This window comes from Mus musculus, chromosome 14 (genome assembly GCF_000001635.26).
Source record: "Mus musculus strain C57BL/6J chromosome 14, GRCm38.p6 C57BL/6J".
Lineage (NCBI taxonomy): Eukaryota > Metazoa > Chordata > Mammalia > Rodentia > Muridae > Mus > Mus musculus.
In genome coordinates, this window is record NC_000080.6 from 19,291,564 (window position 1) to 19,312,063 (window position 20,500).

Below are 20,500 nucleotides of genomic sequence, written 5' to 3' on the forward strand. Positions count from 1 at the left end.
ATAAAAGGTAGAAGTTTTTTCTTTCTCTATGCAATAAAGATTGGAACTCATTTTTCATCCAGAATGAGTAAATTCTTTCTGCACTGGTGTTTGGACTTATGCTCCATATGCTTAGATAAGTATGTATGTATGTATGTATGTATGTATGTATGTATGTATGTATGTATGTGTGTGTAAGTATGTAAGTTGATTAGATAAATTGTTGGGTCCAACAAATAAGCATGAATGTGTATGTATGAAAATATGTGTGTTTATGCATATTCGCATGTGTAAATTTTCCTTATGCAAGCATGACTCTCTTCTGGCCCAATAAAAGTTTCTTGCTCCCTAGCACCTGCGAAGCTAAAGGCAAGGCTTCTGGACAAAAGAGAAAGGAGCCCTAGCAATTAATTCTTTACTCAATCCTCTGCTGTTAAGAGATGTGTTAATTTGACCAGAGGCCTGTAGATTCTGGCTTCACAGTAACTTAAAGTCAAGATAGGTAAACACTATTATTAATTTAAAAAAGCAATTTCAATCCATCACAAGACCAAGTCTTGCCCCCACTGATGCTCAGCTACCATCAAGAAAGAACTAGAAGTCCAGAGCTGGCCTTCGACAAGGTGTAGTACAGAAATCTGCAGATGTCCACATAGCTCGCAGAGGACATAAGAACTAGGAGGATACCCTCTGTACCCCCAATTGTGTGGAACAAATAAAGCTGAACTACACATCCCATGAAGATGATGGTCTTTGTGGAGGCCCTCAGGTCAGTTAGCATCTGAGGCACAATGCTTGTGGTGTAGCACATGTCCAGAAAGGAGAGGTTGGTGAGGAAGAAATACCTGGAGCTGTGGAAACATGGGTCTAAGGAAGACAGGAGAATGATGGTAATCTTCCCAATCATCGCTGTGGGCTATGTTTCCAGAAGAATAATGAAGGGAGTTCCAGCCAAGAACTATCTGCAAAACCAAGTAAAACAAACTCCTTTGGGTGACCCTTATTGACTGTTGTTCTCTTCAGTCTGATTCCCCTGTAGTAAAGAAGTATCAAGAAAGTTAGTGTTATAGGAATAGCAAAGCCTCATGATTCATTGGTTATAACTATAGAAACCAGGGTTGCATTCTGAATTTGACACTTAACACAGTCTGCCAAAGAAAGAGGACCTGGGATTTATCTTTAGTACTCAGGTAAAAGTCTGGTCATTTTTTGGAGCTTGCTGGCCAGCTAGTGTAGCAGAATTGGTGAGCTCTAGATTTAGTGGGAGACACAGTCTTGAAACATACAGTAGAAAACAAATATAGAAAAATTGGACATATACTCTGTATTTTATATAGACAACACACCCAAAGCACAGAAACATGTATGCACACCTGTTCCTACACATGCACACTCACTCATTCACACAAAATAATCAGGCAACTGGTGATTTAACTTTTATTTATAATACTAAACTTTAAAGGAAGTTTCCAACTATCTGACAGTACATTTGGCATAAATTTGAGGAACTAACTTTAATTGCAGTGCTGAAGGAATCACTGAAACATCATAGAAACATGTCCAGGAATCAGTCAGAGAAGTTGTTAGAAAGAACTCTGAGTATGGAAGGTTGGCTTGTCAAGTTCTTTCTCCTGAGCTGAATCATTAAATCTTCTGTATGGGTAGTGAGTACATGTGTGATCTAAATAAACCTCCTCTATATACTTGAGATTGAGCAAAGTAGTTTAAACACTGTTATCATGATTTCTTCATGTTGGTAAAGTTATCAACAGCCCCATATTTAGAAGCCAAAATGAGTTCGCCTCAATTACAATGTTCCCTTTGCGTTTATGTGTTTTTTAAAAATATTTATTTAGTGTAAGTTTGTCATTCAGTAGTTCCTGATAAATTATAGTTAACTCATCCATCCTGTACAGATATATCTTTATCAATTGAGATCAATGCTTTCTTTTAATACAAAAACTTTGGTCAACTATCAGGGACATTGATTTTTTTGTTATTCATATTGATATTGTCGATATATTTTTCAACTCCAAGATTTTTTGTCAGCAGGTCTCTTGATTCAGACAAACTGACATTCAAATATCAATAATTTTATATTTCCTAGATGTATTTCTTCCTTTACTTTGTAGCTAAAATAAATGCAGATATAACAAAATTGTACAACAGAGTAAAACAATGTAAAAAGTATTTTTAAATTACACATTTAATTTTTTAAATTTTATCAACTTATTGATTTTTTATTAGATATCTTCTTCATTTACATTTCAAATGCTACCCCCGAAGCCCCCTATACCCACCCCTGCCCTGCTCCCCAACCCACCTGCTCCCACTTCCTGGTCCTGGCATTCCCCTATACTGAGGCATCTGCAAGTCACATCGCCACATGGTGGTTCTAAGGAATTAGTTTGTTGATACAGTCAGAGAAGAGAAAACTAGAGTGATCCAAGAGCCACTGACACCAGGACATCATGTTACTATTTTTCTTTCTCGGTTTTGTTTTGTTTGTTTGTTTGTTTTTGAGACAGTCTCACTTATAGCCCAAATTGGTCTCAGACTTTCAGCAGTCCTCCTGTGTCAGCTTCCCAAGTGCAAGTATGAGACATTGTACCCAGCTTGCCATCACAGCTTTCAAAGCATTTCATTGGTGGACTTGGTTTTCTGTAGTGCTGAGTTGGTTTGCAAAGGCCCCAGGACACAGAGCTGTAGGAGAAAGAAAGAAATGTTTGGGGGTCTCTGAAGCTCTCTGTGCTAACAACAAGCTCCAGAAATGCCTTTTCCTATTTTGATTGTGGCCTCTAAACAGCGTTAGCTTTCTTTATTTTTTTCGATTTTTTAAAAAGTATTTTATTAAGATTTATACTATCCAGATTTGAGTACATCAACTTACAGGAATCATTTGTATGCAAACCCCACTCATTTTAGTATTTAGAAATACCCATGACAAAGAAAATACATTTCCAGTAACCACACTTATCCTTAAGAAACCAAATTAAAAAACTATATGTATGACCATTTAAAATAAACTATGTGCATAACCATTTAAAATACAAATGATAAAGCAACTTTCTGACATTTTCATTAGATTTTACACTGAGGAATTTGTTTTCAAAAGAGTTTAGATTTGTTTTATTAATTTCAATTTTTCATCTCAGCCACCCTGAAAAGTTTGTTGCTTTCTGCCTGTGCACCTTAACTTGTCCTGTTCTGACATTTCTGCCCCACAGTCCTTTCTCCTGTGCTTGCTTCTCCTGGACTCCTGTGGCCATGGAACCTCTCAGTCAGTGGATAGACTCATGGACAGCTGTGCTCTGCCCCCTGCAAGCCAGTGTGTCTGTGGCCTCAGGTGATGAGGGCCTGCTCTCCAGGCCCCTGTGCCCACTAGTCCCCCCTCACTCTCTGCCCAGCCTCAGTTTCTCACCCACTTCTGGAGTCTGTCCACTAGGACTTGTGAATCCTGGCTGGTAGAATACCAGTGTTCTCATCCATTTTCTGATCAATAGACCCAATTTATATGCAATTTTCTGCTCGTTTGAAAGCTCTTAAAACCTGTTTGGACTTCCATGGACCCTGCATATTTTATCATTTACTGTTTTTTAGCTTTATTTTTTGTTGTGCCGGGGTTCAAACTCAGGACTGACATAGAACGTTCTAGGCAAATCCTCCATCACTGACCTACATTTTAATTCCTAAGTATCTTAAACCACAATACAAAGCTGAGAACAATTGCGATTCATTTATTCCCTGTTGCTTGTTTCAATGTATGAGGAAGTGAGCCGTCCAGCATTTCTGAAGCTCTGATATCAGATCAGATGTTTTCCATAAAAAGTCAAAACAAAAGCAAGCAAACAAAAAAGTCCCATACAAATAAAAGCAAAAAACATCTTGTGATAATGCATTCAAAACTCTGTACACTGTTTTCTCCTTCAAATTCCAAAGGGATGTTCACATGCTGAACAATCATCTAACACAAGGAAAATACCACTTCTTTTCTGTTAAATACACATACATAGACCTACAGCCTATCGCTGGTGAGGGGGATAAAAAGGAAGAAATCCTTGCAGAAACCTCGCCCTGCTAAGGCTCAGTGGCTCCTGGTCAAAGGCATCACAATAGCTGCTGGCAGGCTCTTTCAGGCAAAAATGGCGTCTGTACACCAGATCTCCTTTCCTTTCTGCTCCGTCTGCAACAACATTTACTCAGTGTTTTCAAAGACAAATCATTAAAAGTGCTTCAGACATTGCAGTGCTTGTCTGGCGTCCTCTAGGCTGAGGACCCTAAGTAAACAATTTGTAAGAGATGCCTCATCTCTCTAATGTGGTTAGATTTGAACAGTGATTCTAAATTTTGTGACAAGGCTCACCCCTCCTTCCCACCCAACAGCGTATGAAAACAGTGTGGAGTCTAGTCAGGATTAAGAAGCTAGCTTTTCACTTGAGTACTAAAATATCTCTTAGGAAATGACAGCTGCTTAAGCTATAGGTATAGACCAAGGTTTAAATGTCTTTGGTTCATCTCTTGGGATCTTTCAGGACATGTTTGTAAGCTCCACCTTTCTTTTCAGTTCCCATTGGAATATAGATGATGAACCTGGTTTCCCTTCTCAAAGGCTTTTTCTTATTCTCTCTAGTCTGTGAAGCCATGCTTACACTGCCTGAGCTGGGCTAGCACTCCAGCATTAGCTTTCTTAATGGAGAGAAAATGACTGTTGTATGGATAGGGGGAAACAATGATTTATGGGAGATGTGCTCCCTGTGGTCTGGGAGGGATGCCTATGGCTGTGTCAATAGCAATGGGTGTGTGTAAGTAGCGATATTTATACAATGAGTAGAGACTTTCTGGCACTCAAATAAGAGAAGAACATTGTTCATAGGGACCCTTAAAAAAAAAAAGGCTTCTCTAGTGTTGTGTAATCCAGGTGAAGGTTCTCACTAAGTTCAAGAGAGCGGCCATTTCAGTGGTACCTCATTTCTCCAAGTGGCGTCTCCATATTCTCAAGAATGGATCCAGAAATGGGCCTTTGATGGTGGTCCATCTGGATACCTCTAGCTATACATAATGACTTGGGCTTTGTGAAAAATTTTACATAACTTCTTTTTTTGACAGGAAAGCTTATTTCTACTGTTCCAACTGGTGACTTTTTAATATATGAGTGTTTGGGTACATGTATCTGCATGCTCACTACACTTTTGCCTGCATGGTGCCCTCAAAGGCCAGAGGATAGCAGCTGACCTTTGATACTGGAGCTACAGAACAGTTGTGAGCCACCATGTGGTTTGGAATCAAACCTGGGTCCTCTACATAAGCAAATGTTCTTAAGTCCTGAACCATCTCTGCAGCTCCCATTTTTCTTGCCTTTTTCAGGCAAAAAATAGAATTCCTCTTTCATTTTTAAATAGTTACCAGCATGCGATCAAAACATGTTCTCTGCCTGCTGAGGTGCTTCTCCGCAGCCCTGCTTCCAAGTCATCCTTCTTCCTTTTCAGCTCCTGCAGCTGAGGTCTCAGTTCAGAGGGTGGCTAATTAGAGACTCTGGACACGATACTCAACAAAATGCCGGCCAGGCTTCTCCAATGGTCACTGGCTTAGGAATTTTGATTTTCAAAAGATTGTCATCTTTTGCAAGGTAACATGAGTTTTTGTTTGTTTGTTTGTTTGTTTTGACTCCTCCCTGTAACATGAGATTTATACATTTTTTAGATTCAATGAAGTTTGTCACCTTTGGTCACAAAAGTTCATTCCTTGCCTAGTACTAATTGGAAGGTAGGTATAGAACTAAATTAGATATAAATCTCCTTAATTAGATTTTTTTTGTTAAGAAGGTGCTTAGAAGACTGTGTGATCTCTAATTTATCATCAAATAGACTTTTTTCTCCAAAACTAGCTTATTCCAAATTATTTTTTACTAGTCCCCAGAAAACTGCCAGATGAGATGTTCATCTTGTCTCCTGAGATATACTGTCAGTTACACAGGTAGGCATCTATTTGCCTTGGTCAGTATAATGAAATTATAAAATTCTGTGTCCTGAGATTTCTATTCCTACACTGGCTGTGTCAATGGGGCATGATGAAGCCGACTTCTTCTACAAACAACCTTGTCCATTAAGATTTTTAGGTGTTCATATGCATCTTGTGTGGTGTAATGAAGTCAATAAGGACTCATTTTGTCCTTAGAATGTACTACTCTCAGGAATAGGGTGTTAAATATCTATGAGTAGATATTAATAAATATCTAAATGTTATCCTGGAAGAAATTACTTTTCTACTTACCAAAACTTTCTAGCCTTTTCTATTTCATACTGGCTGGTGGAAAAAATCACTCAGCCAATTTGAACCATATAAGAAAATACTGGCTATTTTTTTTAAACAATCATTTATCCTCTTGATTATTATCACTCATCCTCTGGTTCCTTGGTAGTCTTGAGAACAGCCTTCTAAATCCCCACAAAACCCAGGAGACTAGCCACCCCTATGTAGGGCAGACAGAGCACAGTTCAGACGCATTCAGAGCTAAGCCTGTTATATTCTCTGTGAGGCTGGGCAACAACAGAAGTTTCAGGTCTCACTCACACATTCAGAAAGGGAAATACCAGATACTGTATAATGCACTGTATTGGCATGCTGTAAAGTTTAGGCACTTGGGTATTAACTGCTTGGTTTGTTTGTTTGAGAATGTGCTTCATTATGGAGTTCAAAGCTGGCCTTGAATTCATTGAGATCCTCCTGCCTCAGCCTCCTAAGTGCTGGAGTTGCAAACACTGAAACCACATCCACCTTAACTGCCTTTTAGATTAAGAAACTTTCCATTTAAAATGAGCCCTCTGGCCTTTTAACCCCATAAACGGAGGAGCATCTGTTATTGCTGACATAATTAGTTAAGGGTATGTGATACTAGGAGATACTTGGGGGTTACAGCTGCAAGCTAAAGACAAAGGATTTTCAGCTAATCATCAGAGCCAGGAAGAGGCACAGGGAGCCCTAATAAAGGTTTTAGATATTCCTATCATAAACTCAGTACAGTTTTAGCATACTTCTGTCAACATCCTATGAATTTTCTGAAAGAAGGGATGCTGAATTTAGGACTTCGTGGATTCTAAGTATCTATGTGTTCCTCCACTATGCTACATCCTCAGGACCAGAACCTGAGATGATGAATTTCCCGTCTGCAGCACTTGGATGTGGCAGCCCGAAGAACCCAGTGCAAGTGATTTTAAGTCCCACTCTTTGGTTTCTGTTCCCTGTTTGACTCCGATGTACCTAGGTTGCATTTCTTCTTATGTATGCTCTTTAGTATTCTTAGTGATTTCTGACCTATTATTCTAATTTTCAATAGTTTGGAGAAAGAACTCAACGTCTTTTAAAAACAAACTTGCATCCATTCTCGACTTCCCTTCTGGGGTTCTAGTGGAATTTACAATTAGAAACTCCATTTTAAATCTCCTTCACCTCTTCCATATCCACTTTATTTCCTTCTACCTCCACACTGACTGTAGACCCTTTCTTCAGTTGAGTCTTCTATTTCACCCTCTATACAGAGGCATCTAAGTGAATGTATCTATTGAGGTTTATAATTTAATGAAGCTTAAGAAAGTCTAGTAGAAGTTAATAGTTTCCCTCTCAGCAGCAAATCTTTATTTCACTAATAGACTTTGGTTTGGAGACTTGGTCACACTACACAGAGTGGGCTGGGTTCAAATGCGTGATCCTTGTGCCTCATACAAGAGTGTATTACGACATAGGGCTAACCTTTCTTCATTTTAACTGGGTGACTGATGAGAATAAAAGCTGTATTTCCATTCTGTCCTCAGACAAGTAGTGACCACATATTAAAGTTTCCAAATTATATTTGCGTGTTTATGTGTGTGTGTATGTGTGTCTGTGTGTGTGTCTGTGTGTGGACATGCACATGGCAGTGTATGTGTGGAAGTCAGAGGACAACTTGAAGAAGTCCATTCTCAGCTTTGACCTGTGGGTTCAGGCGATCAGCTGAGATCATCAGGCTTGGTGACAAGTAGCTTCATGGGCTAAGCCATCCTGATGATACATGTACTAAGTTTTTGCCTAACACCAATATATCAGAGATGTAGGTCATTATTAGGAAGTCTGCTGAAAGGTACTGACCATGCCTTCTCCTTCCCATTTACTTCTCTACTCCAAGGGATGCCCACATAACTCATTCACACAGCTTCCTCAGTTAACTAAAGTGACTACGTAGGACATATAACATACTTAGTCAGAGGTCCCCCATAAGTTCCTAGGCAGAGTGCTTGTGTACAAAGCACAGGGCCCTGGGTTTGTTTCCTGGCAGGGAGTGAACAGTCCAGCTGAGTTTTTGTGACTTGGCCTCATGTGTGCTTGCTTTCCACTATGAGGAAACCACAACTTAGTGATAACTGCTATTTCATTCTGGGTCTCTGCGTGGGAGATAAATAGAACTAATTTAAATTTGACTTCTAACTAGAATGCAGCTAACATAGCCAAGTCCTCAGTCATACCAGCTTCTTTTTTTTTTTGGATTTTGAGACAGGGTTTCTCTGTATAGTGCTGGCTTTCCTAGAACTCACTTTGTAAGCCAGGCTGTCCTCAAACTCAGAAATCCACCTGCCTCTGCCTGCCGAGTGCTGGTATTAAAGGCGTGTTCCACCATGCCCAGCTCAGCTTCCAATTTTTAATTAGTGAAAATAACCAGACAAGCTGTTTATACACCACAGAAATTGTAAGGGCAATTCTCATGAGCTAAACACTGGGGTTTTTATTTTTATATAGAATAGAATTGAAGACCCAGAAATGAACCCACACACCTATGGTCACTTGATTTTTGACAAAGGAGCTAAAATCATCCACTGGAAAAAAAGATAGCATTTTCAACAAAAGGTACTGGTTAAACTGGCAGTCATCATGTAGAAGAATGCAAATTGATCCATTCTTATTTCCCTGTACAAAGTTCAAGACCAAGTGGATCAAGGACCTCCACATATAAACAGATACACTAAATCTAATAGAAAAGAAAGTGGGAAAAAGTCTCAAATACATGGACATAGGGGGAAAATTCCTGAATAGAATACCAATCGCTCACACTCTAAGATCAACAACCAACAAATGGGACCTCATAAAATTGCAGAAGTTCTGTAAGGCAAAGGACACTGTCAATAGGACAAAACAACAACCAACAGATTGGGGGAAAGATCTTTACCAATGTCACATCTGATAGACATGATCCAATATATACAAAGAACTGAAGAAGTTAGACTCCAGAGAATCCAGTAATCCTATTAAAAATGGGGAACAGAGCTAAACAGAGAATTCGCAACTGAGGAAACTTGAATGGCTGAAAAGCACCTAAAGAAACATCCTTAGTCATCAGAGAAATGCATCCAAAACAACCCTGAGATTCCACCTCACACCAGCCAGAATAGTCAAGATAAAAACTCAGGTAACAGCAGATGCTGGTGAGGATGTGAAGAAAGAAGAACACTTCTCTATTACTGGTGGGATTGCAAGCTGGTACAACCCCTCTGGAAATCAGTCTGGAGTTCCTCAGAAAATTGGACATAGTACTACCTGAGGACCCAGCTATAACACTCCTGGGCATATGCCCAGAAGATGCTCCAACTTTTAATAAGGACATATGCTCCACTATGTTCATAGCAGCCATATTTATAACATCCAGAAGCTAGAAACAACCCAGATATCCCTCAACAGAGGAATGGATACATAAAACATGGTACATTTACACAATGGAATTCTACTCAGTTATTAAAAACAATGACTTCATGAACTTCGCAGGCAAATGGATGGACCTTCAAAATATCATCCAGAGTGAGGCAACTCAGTCACAAAAGAACACACATGGTATGTACTCACTGAAAAGTGGATATTAGCCCAAAATTCAGAATACCCAAGATTCAATTCACAGACCATATGAAGCTTAAGAAAAAGGTAGACCAAAATATGGATGCTTCAGTGCTTCTTAGAAGGGTGAACAAAATACTCACAGAAGAAAATATAGAGAAAAGAGTTGAGCAGAGATTGAAGAAAAGGCCATCCAGAGACTCTCCCACCTGAGTATCCATCCCATATACAGCCACCAAACCCTGATAATATTTTGGATGCCTGGAAGTGCTTGCTGATGGAAGCCTGATATGGCTGTCCCCTAAGAAGCTTTGCTAGAGCCTCACAAATACAGAGGCAGATGCTTGCAGCCAACCATTAATTGGACTTAGCACAGGAGCCCCAGATGGAGGAGTTGGAGAAGGGACTGAAGGAGCTGAGATAGTTTGCAGCCCCATGGAGGGAGCAACAGTGTCAACAGGCCAGACCACCATCCCTGGAGCTCCCAGGGACTGGACCACCAACCAAAGAATACACATGAAGGGACTCATGGTGCTGGCCACATATGTGGAAAGGGTAGCCTTGTTGAACATCAGTGGGAGGAGAGGCCTTTGGGCCTGAGGGTGTTCTATGATCCAGTGTGGGCCAGGGAGGGAAGAGGGGAGTAGGTGGGTGGGTGGGGGAGCATTCTCATAGAGTCAGGGGGATGTGGGATGGTATAGGGGATTTCTGAAGGGAAGACCTGGAAAGGAGAAAACATTTGAATTGTAAATAAAGAAAATATCCAATAAAAATCAAATAGAAAGAAAGAAAGAAAGAAAGAAAGAAAGAAAGAAAGAAAGGAAGGAAGGAAGAGAGAGAGAGAAGGAAGAAATATCTCTTCAACTCCTTCCTCTCATTCCCCCCATCTCTCTCTCTCTCTCTCTCTCTCTCTCTCTCTCTCTCTCTCTCTCTCTCTCTCTCTCTGCTCAGTGTTCTACTAGAGCTATACACTCTGTCCTCATTTTCCTTTATAAAATTTGAGAGAGGGTCTCACTAAGTTGCTGACGCAGGCCTTGAACTTGTGATCTTCCTGCCTCAACCTCCCCAGTAGCTAGAATTACAGAGTTTAGCCACTTGCCTAGCTTCATTTCTCATTTTTAAATAGGGATGTCTTTTGTTGAGTTTAGAGTTATTCATATATTTAAGACAGACTGTAAGAGACAGAGTTTGCAAATTGTTTTCCCAATCTGTATTATCTTTAAAAAAGAAAACTTTTTAAAGATTTAATGTGTACAAGTGTTTTGACAGCATGTATCTGTGTGATTTCACAGGTGTGGTGGTGCACATGGAGGTCAGAAGAGGGATCAGATCCCCTTCATCTGTAGTTATAAGAGGCTGTAAACTACCATGTCAGTGATGGGGACCAAACCTAGGTCTTCTGCAAAAGCAACAGGAGCTGATTCTTGTTGTTGTTGTTGTTGTTTGGAGGGTGTTAAAAAAGTCCCTCTACGTACTGGCCTTGGACTCACAGAGATCAGCCTGATTCTGTGTCCTGAGTACTAAGATTAAAGGTTGTTACCATGCCTGGCATAGCAAGAGCTCTTAACCAGTGAGCCATCTCTCCAACCTTCTGTATTGTCTTTCCATTTGCTTCTTCAGGTAGTGCCATTATGTAACCCAGGCTCTTGCCCTGCTGTACTGAGTTCTGGGATGACAGGCACACACCCTGTACCTGGGCCAATTTACTTTTTCGACAATGGCTGTATTAGTCTGTGAGGGCAGCCATATGATATCATTGGGGCGTGTAACATTTTTCTTGGCGCATATATATATATATATATATATATATATATATATATATATATATATCAAGGTTTCATGTAGCCAAGCCAGGCCTCAAAATCACTATATCCATCTCTCTCTCTCTCTCTCTCTCTCTCTCTCTATATATATATATATATATATATATATATATATATATATATATATCCAAGAATGGCCTTGAATTTATAATTCTCATATCTCTATCTTGCAAGTGCTGTGATTACAGATATGTGGCACTGTACTGGGCTAACATATAAGTTTTTAAGGAACCTAATTCAATCCATAACATTCTGCTCTTGAGACATATAAGTTCTCATATATATTTTTGACAGTCCCCAAATTCTTATCCCACTTCACTATCAAATTATAAATCCAAAATCTTATCAAAATATAGGTAGAAACTTATGAAGTCACAATCCTGTATTTCCAGCATATGATGGGGGCAGGAGAATTGCTTGTGCCTTGGAGTTAGAGACAAGTACAGGCAAAATATTGAGACACCCCCACCCCCAGATGTGAAAGTAATAGAAAGTAAACCTACCAAAAACTTCAAAGAAAACACAAAATAAAAAAACCAAACGATTAAATGTCCCTAATCTTGAAAATCTGAAATTCTCCAGAACTTCTTGAATACTACAATGCAATAAAGAAAAACTTTCATACAGATGAAACTTTTGCATAAATTAAAAATATTTTAATTACCTTCACTATCGATTTCCTTATGCAATAAACCTTTCTTCCAGGAAAAAAAAAATGCCCTTTAAGATACGCTTAAAGAACTTAGGAAATTAGTCTGAACAGGTTAGAGGGTACGCCAGAGAACCGGACAGCTTCTGGGACGGGCAGAAGCACAGAGCCGCTGAGGCAGCACCCTTGGTGGGCCGCAGACAGCCGGCCACCGTCCGGACCAGAGGACAGGTGTCCACCTGGCTTGGGAGGTGGCCTCAGCCTCAGCAGCAGCGGTTGCCATCTGGGTTCCAGGACTCCGCAGGACCTAGGAAATTAATCTGAACAGGTTAGAGGGTGCGCCAGAGAACCGGACAGCTTCTGGGACAGGCGGAAGCACAGAGCCGCTGAGGCAGTACCCTTTGCAGGCTGCAGACAGCCGGCCACCGTCCGGACCAGAGGACAGGTGTCCACCTGGCTCGGGAGGCGGCCTCAGCCTCAGGAGCAGCGGTCGCCATCTTGGTTCCAGGACTCCCTGGAACTTAGGAATTTAGTCTGCACAGGTGAGAGTCTGCATCACAGAAGCTGACAGCTTCTGGGAACTGCCAAAGCAACACAGCTTCTGAGAGAGGCCCTGTTTTGGGCCTTCTTCTTCGACCAGGAGGAGGTCCAAAAACAAGATATCTGTGCACCTTCCCTGTAAGAGAGCTTGCCAGCAGAGAGTGCTCTGAGCACTGAAACTCAGAGGAGAGAATCTGTCTCCCAGGTCTGCTGAGAGACGGTAACAGAATCACCAGAAGAACAATCTCTAAACAGAGTCAACTATAACTACTAACTCCAGAGATTACCAGATGGCGAAAGGTAAACGTAGGAATCCTACTAACAGGAACCAAGACCACTCACCATCATCAGAACCCAGCACTCCCACTTCGCACAGTCCAGGGCACCCCAACACACCCGAAAACCTAGACCTAGATTTAAAAGCATATCTCATGATGATGGTAGAGGACATCAAGAAGGACTTTAATAAATCACTTAAAGAAATACAGGAGAACACTGCTAAAGAGTTACAAGTCCTTAAAGAAAAACAGGAAAACACAATCAAACAGGTAGAAGTCCTTACAGAAAAAGAGGAAAAAACATACAAACAGGTGATGGAAATGAACAAAACCATACTAGACCTAAAAAGGGAAGTAGAAACAATAAAGAAAACTCAAAGTGAGGCAACACTGGAGATAGAAACCCTAGGAAAGAAATCTGGAACCATAGATTTGAGCATCAGCAACAGAATACAAGAGATGGAAGAGAGAATCTCAGGTGCAGAAGATTCCATAGAGAACATCGGCACAACAATCAAAGAAAATGGAAAATGCAAAAAGATCCTAACTCAAAATATCCAGGAAATCCAGGACACAATGAGAAGACCAAACCTACGGATAATAGGAGTGGATGAGAATGAAGATTTTCAACTCAAAGGACCAGCAAACATCTTCAACAAAATTATTGAAGAAAACTTCCCAAATATAAAGAAAGAGATACCTATGAACATACAAGAAGCCTACAGAACTCCAAATAGACTGGACCAGAAAAGAAATTCCTCCCGACACATAATAATCAGAACAACAAATGCACTAAATAAAGATAGAATATTAAAAGCAGTAAGGGAAAAAGGTCAAGTAACATACAAAGGCAAGCCTATCAGAATTACACCAGATTTTTCACCAGAGACTATGAAAGCCAGAAGAGCCTGGACAGATGTTATACAGACACTAAGAGAACACAAATTCCAGCCCAGGCTACTATACCCAGCCAAACTCTCAATTACCATAGATGGAGAAACCAAAGTATTCCAGGACAAAACCAAATTCACACATTATCTCTCCACGAATCCAGCCCTTCAAAGGTTAATAACAGAAAAAAAACCAATACAAGAACGGGAACAATGCCCTAGAAAAAACAAGAAGGTAATCCCTCAACAAACCTAAAAGAAGACAGCCACAAGAACAGAATGCCAACTTTAACAACAAAAATAACAGGAAGCAACAATTACTTTTCCTTAATATCTCTTAACATCAATGGTCTCAACTCCCCAATATAAAGACATAGACTAACAAACTGGCTACACAAACAAGACCCAACATTTTGCTGTTTACAGGAGACACATCTCAGAGAAAAAGATAGACACTACCTCAGAATAAAAGTCTGGAAAACAATTTTCCAAGCAAATGGTATGAAGAAACAAGCTGGAGTAGCCATCCTAATATCTGATAAGATTGACTTCCAACCCAAAGTCATCAAAAAAGACAAGGAGGGGCACTTCGTTCTCATCAAAGGTAAAATCCTCCAAGAGGAACTCTCAATTCTGAATATCTATGCTCCAAATACAAGGGCAGCCACATTCATTAAAGAAACTTTAGTAAAGCTCAAAGCACACATTGCACCTCACACAATAATAGTGGGAGACTTCAACACACCACTTTCACCAATGGACAGATCATGGAAACAGAAACTAAACAGGGACACACTGAAACTAACAGAAGTGATGAAACAAATGGATCTGACAGATATCTACAGAACATTTTATCCTAAAACAAAAGGATATACCTTCTTCTCAGCACCTCATGGTACCTTCTCCAAAATTGACCACATAATATGTCACAAAACAGGCCTCAACAGATTCAAACATATTGAAATTGTCCCATGTATCCTATCAGATCACCATGCACTAAGGCTGATCTTCAATAACAAAAAAAATTAACAGAAAGCCAACACTCACGTGGAAACTGAACAACACTCTTCTCAATGATACCTTGGTCAAGGAAGGAATAAAGAAAGAAATTAAAGACTTTTTAGAGTTTAATGAAAATGAAGCCACAACGTACCCAAACCTTTGGGACACAATGAAAGCATTTCTAAGAGGGAAACTCATAGCTCTGAGTGCCTCCATGAAGAAACGGGAGAGAGCACATACTAGCAGCTTGTCAACACATCTAAAAGCACTAGAAAAAAAGGAAGCAAATTCACCCAAGAGGAGTAGACGGCAGGAAATAACCAACTCAGGGGTGAAATCAACCAAGTGGAAACAAGAAGAACTATTCAAAGAATTAACCAAACGAGGAGTTGGTTCTTTGAGAAAATCAACAAGATAGATAAACCCTTAGCTAGACTCACTAGAGGGCACAGAGACAAAATCCTAATTCAAAAAATCAGAACTGAAAAGGGAGACATAACAACAGATCCTGAAGAAATCCAAAACACCATCAGATCCTTCTACAAAAGGCTATACTCAACAAAACTGGAAAACCTGGACGAAATGGACAAATTTCTGGACAGATACCAGGTACCAAAGTTGAATCAGGATCAAGTTGACCTTCTAAACAGTCCCATATCCCCTAAAGGAATAGAAGCAGTTATAAATAGTCTCCCAGGCAAAAAAAGCCCAGGACCAGACGGGTTTAGTGCAGAGTTCTATCAGACCTTCAAAGAAGATCTAATTCCAGTTCTGCACAAACTTTTTCACAAGATAGAAGTAGAAAGTACTCTACCCAACTCATTTTATGAAGCCACTATTACTCTGATACCTAAACCACAGAAAGATCCAACAAAGATAGAGAACTTCAGACCAAGTTCTCTTATGAATATCGATGCAAAAATCCTCAATAAAATTCTCGCTAACCGAATCCAAGAACACATTAAAGCAATCATCCATCCTGACCAAGTAGGGTTTATTCCAGGGATGCAGGGATGATTTAATATACGAAAATCCATCAATGTAATCAACTATATAAACAAACTCAAAGACAAAAACCACATGACCATCTCGTTAGATGCAGAAAAAGCATTTGAAAAGATCCAACACCCATTCATGATAAAAGTTCTGGAAAGATCAGGAATTCAAGGCCCATACCTAAACATGATAAAAGCAATCTACAGCAAACCAGTAGCCAACATCAAAGTAAATGGAGAGAAGCTGGAAGCAATCTCACTAAAATCAGGGACTAGACAAGGCTGCCCACTTTCTCCCTACCTTTTCAACATAGTACTTGAAGTATTAGCCAGAGCAATTCGACAACAAAAGGAGATCAAGGGGATACAAATTGGAAAGGAGGAAGTCAAAATATCACTTTTTGCAGATGATATGATAGTATATATAAGTGACCCTAAAAATTCCACCAGAGAACTCCTAAACCTGATAAACAGCTTCAGTGAAGTAGCTGGATATAAAATTAACTCAAACAAGTCAATGGCCTTTCTGTACACAAAGGATAAACAGGCTGAGAAAGAAATTAGGGAAACAATACCCTTCTCAATAGTCACAAATAATATAAAATATCTCGGCGTGACTCTAACTAAGGAAGTGAAAGATCTGTATGATAAAAACTTCAAGTCTCTGAAGAAAGAAATTAAAGAAGATCTCAGAAGATGGAAAGATCTCCCATGCTCATGGATTGGCAGGATCAACATTGTTAAAATGGCTATCTTGCCAAAAGCAATCTACAGATTCAATGCAATCCCCATCAAAATTCCAACTCAATTCTTCAACGAATTAGAAGGAGCAATTTGCAAATTCATCTGGAATAACAAAAAACCTAGGATAGCAAAAACTCTTCTCAAGAATAAAAGAACCTCTGGTGGAATCACCATGCCTGACCTAAAGCTTTACTACAGAGCAATTGTGGTAAAAACTGCATGGTACTTTTATAGAGACAGACAAGTAGACCAATGGAATAGAATTGAAGACCCAGAAATGAACCCACACACCTATGGTCACTTGATCTTCGACAAGGGAGCTAAAACCATCCAGTGGAAGAAAGACAGCATTTTAAACAATTGGTGATGGCACAACTGGTTGTTATCATGTAGAAGAATGTGAATCGATCCATACTTATCTCCTTGTACTAAGGTCAAATCTAAATGGATCAAAGAACTTCACATAAAACCAGAGACACTGAAACTTATAGAGGAGAAAGTGGGGAAAAGCCTTGAAGATATGGGCACAGGGGAAAAATTCCTGAACAGAACAGCAATGGCTTGTGCTGTAAGATCGAGAATTGACAAATGGGACCTAACGAAACTCCAAAGTTTCTGCAAGGCAAAAGACACCGTCAATAAGACAAAGAGACCATCAACAGATTGGGAAAGGATGTTTACCTATCCTAAATCAGATAGGGGACTAATATCCAACATATATAAAGAACTCAAGAAGGTGGACTTCAGAAAATCAAATAACCCCATTAAAAAATGGGGCTCAGAACTGAACAAAGAATTCTCACCTGAGGAATACCGAATGGCAGAGAAGCACCTGAAAAAATGTTCACCATCCTTAATCATCAGGGAAATGCAAATCCAAAGAACCCTGAGATTCCACCTAACACCAGTCAGAATGTCTAAGATCAAAAATTCAGGTGACAGCAGATGCTGGCGAGGATGTGGAGAAAGAGGAACACTCCTCCATTGTTGGTGGGATTGCAGGCATGTACAACCACTCTGGAAATCCGTCTGGCGGTTCCTCAGAAATTTGGACATAGTACTACCGGAGGATCCAGCAATACCTCTCCTGGGCATATATCCAGAAGATGCCCCAACTGGTAAGAAGGACACATGCTCCACTATCTTCATAGCAGCCTTATTTATAATAGCCAGAAGCTGGAAAGAACCCAGATGCCCCTCAACAGAGGAATGGATACAGAAAATGTGGTACATCTACACAATGGAGTACTACTCAGCTATTAAAAAGAATGAATTTATGAAATTCCTAGCCAAATGGATGGACCTGGAGGGCATCATCCTGAGTGAGGTAACACATTCACAAAGGAACTCACGCAATATGTACTCACTGATAAGTGGATACTAGCCCAAAACCTAGGATACCCACGATATAAGATACAATTTCCTAAACACATGAAACTCAAGAAAAATGAAGACTGAAGTGTGGACACTATGCCCCTTCTTAGAAGTGGGAACAAAACACCCTTGGAAGGAGTTACAGAGACAAAGTTTGGAGCTGAGATGAAAGGATGGACCATGTAGAGACTGCCTTATCCAGGGATCCACCCCATAATCAGCATCCAAACGCTGACACTATTGCATACACTAGCAAGATTTTATTGAAAAGACCCAGATGTAGCTGTCTCTTGTGAGACTATGCCGGGGCCTAGCAAACACAGAAGTGGATGCCCACAGTCAGCTAATGGATGAATCACAGGGCTCCCAATGGAGGAGCTAGAGAAAGTACCCAAGGAGCTAAAGGGATCTGCAACCCTATAGGTGGATCAACATTATGAACTAACCAGTACCCCGGAGCTCTTGACTCTAGCTGCATATGTATCAAAAGTTGGCCTAGTCGGCCATCACTGGAAAGAGAGGCCCATTGGACACACAAACTTTATATGCCCCAGAACAGGGGAACGCCAGGGCCAAAACGGGGAAGTGGGCGGGTAGGGGAGTGGGGGTGGGTGGGTATGGGGGACTTTTGGTATAGCATTGGAAATGTAAATGAGCTAAATACCTAATAAAAAATGGAAAGAAAAAAAAAGATACACTTAAAAGTTACAGTTCTATTAGCCTTTAAGGCACAGATGAGAAATGTCTTGATAAATATTCTAGGGGCTGGAGAGATGACTCAAGAGCAGTAGCTGTTTTTCCAGAGACCTGGATTCAATTCCCAGCACCCAAACAGCAGCTCATGCCTGTAACTCCTGTTTCAAGGGTTCCAAGGGCTTACACACACACACACACACACACACACACACACACACACACGTCATAATACCAATACACATATAAATGAAATTTAAAAAAAAAACAATGAGTTTTTGTGAATAAGTTACCTGGATGCACAAGAAATGAAATCTCTTAATAAGCTCTCTTGGCAGGCGGTCACCTTGTTTGGCTGTACATCCTCTAAAGAATTTGTAGTCCTGTTGTGGTACTGAAGAGACTGGAGTGTATGTACAGCATGTACAAGTGCATGCTGGGAAGGAAGTGAGGAAAGAACCTAGCCAGGATGAAATGAAATTGATGAATTAATGAAAAATAGTACCGAGAGAGTAAAATGTTAGTAGGACTATGAGGGAGCCTAAAATTATAACGGTAGGATGCAAATCTAAGTAAAATGATGAGTCTTAACTTTTGTCATCTCAAAGGCATTTTAAATTATCTTTATAAATCCTTGAAGACAGGAACTAAATATAATTCACACCACTCTTAGTTTTGAGGAGCAACTTTCATCTACATCCTTGAATAGCTGGTGTTCCACTCTTTGCATGGTCCTGACAGAAGAAAGTCTATTGAGGTTTAGCACAAAACTGAGTTGCCTGAAATAAGTCATCTGCAGCCTTGTGGCTTTGCCTTGGTGCTTGGTGCATTTGGCATATTGCTGGCACTGCCTGTGGACATTAGCTCCCGCCCATGCCCCAGCCCCAGGCCCAATCCCTACATAAAAGTGATGCACCCTGTGCTCCCTGGACAACTCAATGGCCCAGAGCACTAAGTTCTGAGGCCCAGCCAGCTTGCCCTAGACAAATGGTGCCTAAGGCCAATTTAGTGGACATTTCCTGTTCGATCCTTCAGGAGGTGACAGGTAAAGGTCACCGGAGAGGGGAAGGGAGACTCTACTGTCTGGGAAAGGGGTTCAGCTCCTTGCTGCTCACAGTGCCTTCCTGAGCCCGGCAGGGTCTCCACCACCAACCAGCCTGCACCTACAACCTCTCCAGGGCCGCCCTGGCCTTCTCTTCCCTGGAATACAGGCTCTGTGTGCCCATTATGAGTGGACGCTCCGAAATGCGACTCTGCTTCTGTGCCGGGTTATCACGGCTGTCCTGAGCCATCGGCTTCCCACCCCTACCCAGTAAAGTTCACTGCTGGTCCCGTGCAACCAGAGTACTACTGGAAGGACCAGTGAGCCCTGGGAGAGCCCACAAGTGGGAGGCGGGGCCTCGGTGTGAAGCCAGCGGTTGAGGGCGGAGCTCAGGGGCCCAGAGGGCAGATCCCGGATGTGGAGAAATAGGCTGAGGGCGAGGCTTGTTGCGCGAGAGGCGGAGCCCGGAGGGGAGCAACAGTTATGAGGGCGGAACTTAGAAACCATGAAGGCGGAGCCAGGGTCTTTAGTAATTGGGGTGAGGACCGTGCTTAGGAGCACAAAAAGCGGAGTCCAGGAGTAGAGGAAATAGATTGAGGAAGGGGCTTGGAGCATGAGAGGCAGAGTCCTAGTGTGGAG

The 20,500-nt window shown here is 40.9% G+C and overlaps 1 long non-coding RNA gene across 1 annotated transcript; it reads right to left on the reverse strand.

The window, feature by feature from the left end:
- Positions 1 to 784: 784 nt before the first annotated feature.
- On the reverse strand, positions 785 to 20,126 carry Gm33022. The gene is made up of 3 exons (XR_383116.3): positions 19,935 to 20,126; positions 19,113 to 19,279; positions 785 to 941 (listed from the first exon to the last, which is right to left on the reverse strand). It is a non-coding gene; the product is annotated as a predicted gene, 33022 (long non-coding RNA).
- Between the last annotated feature and the right edge of the window lie 374 nt (positions 20,127 to 20,500).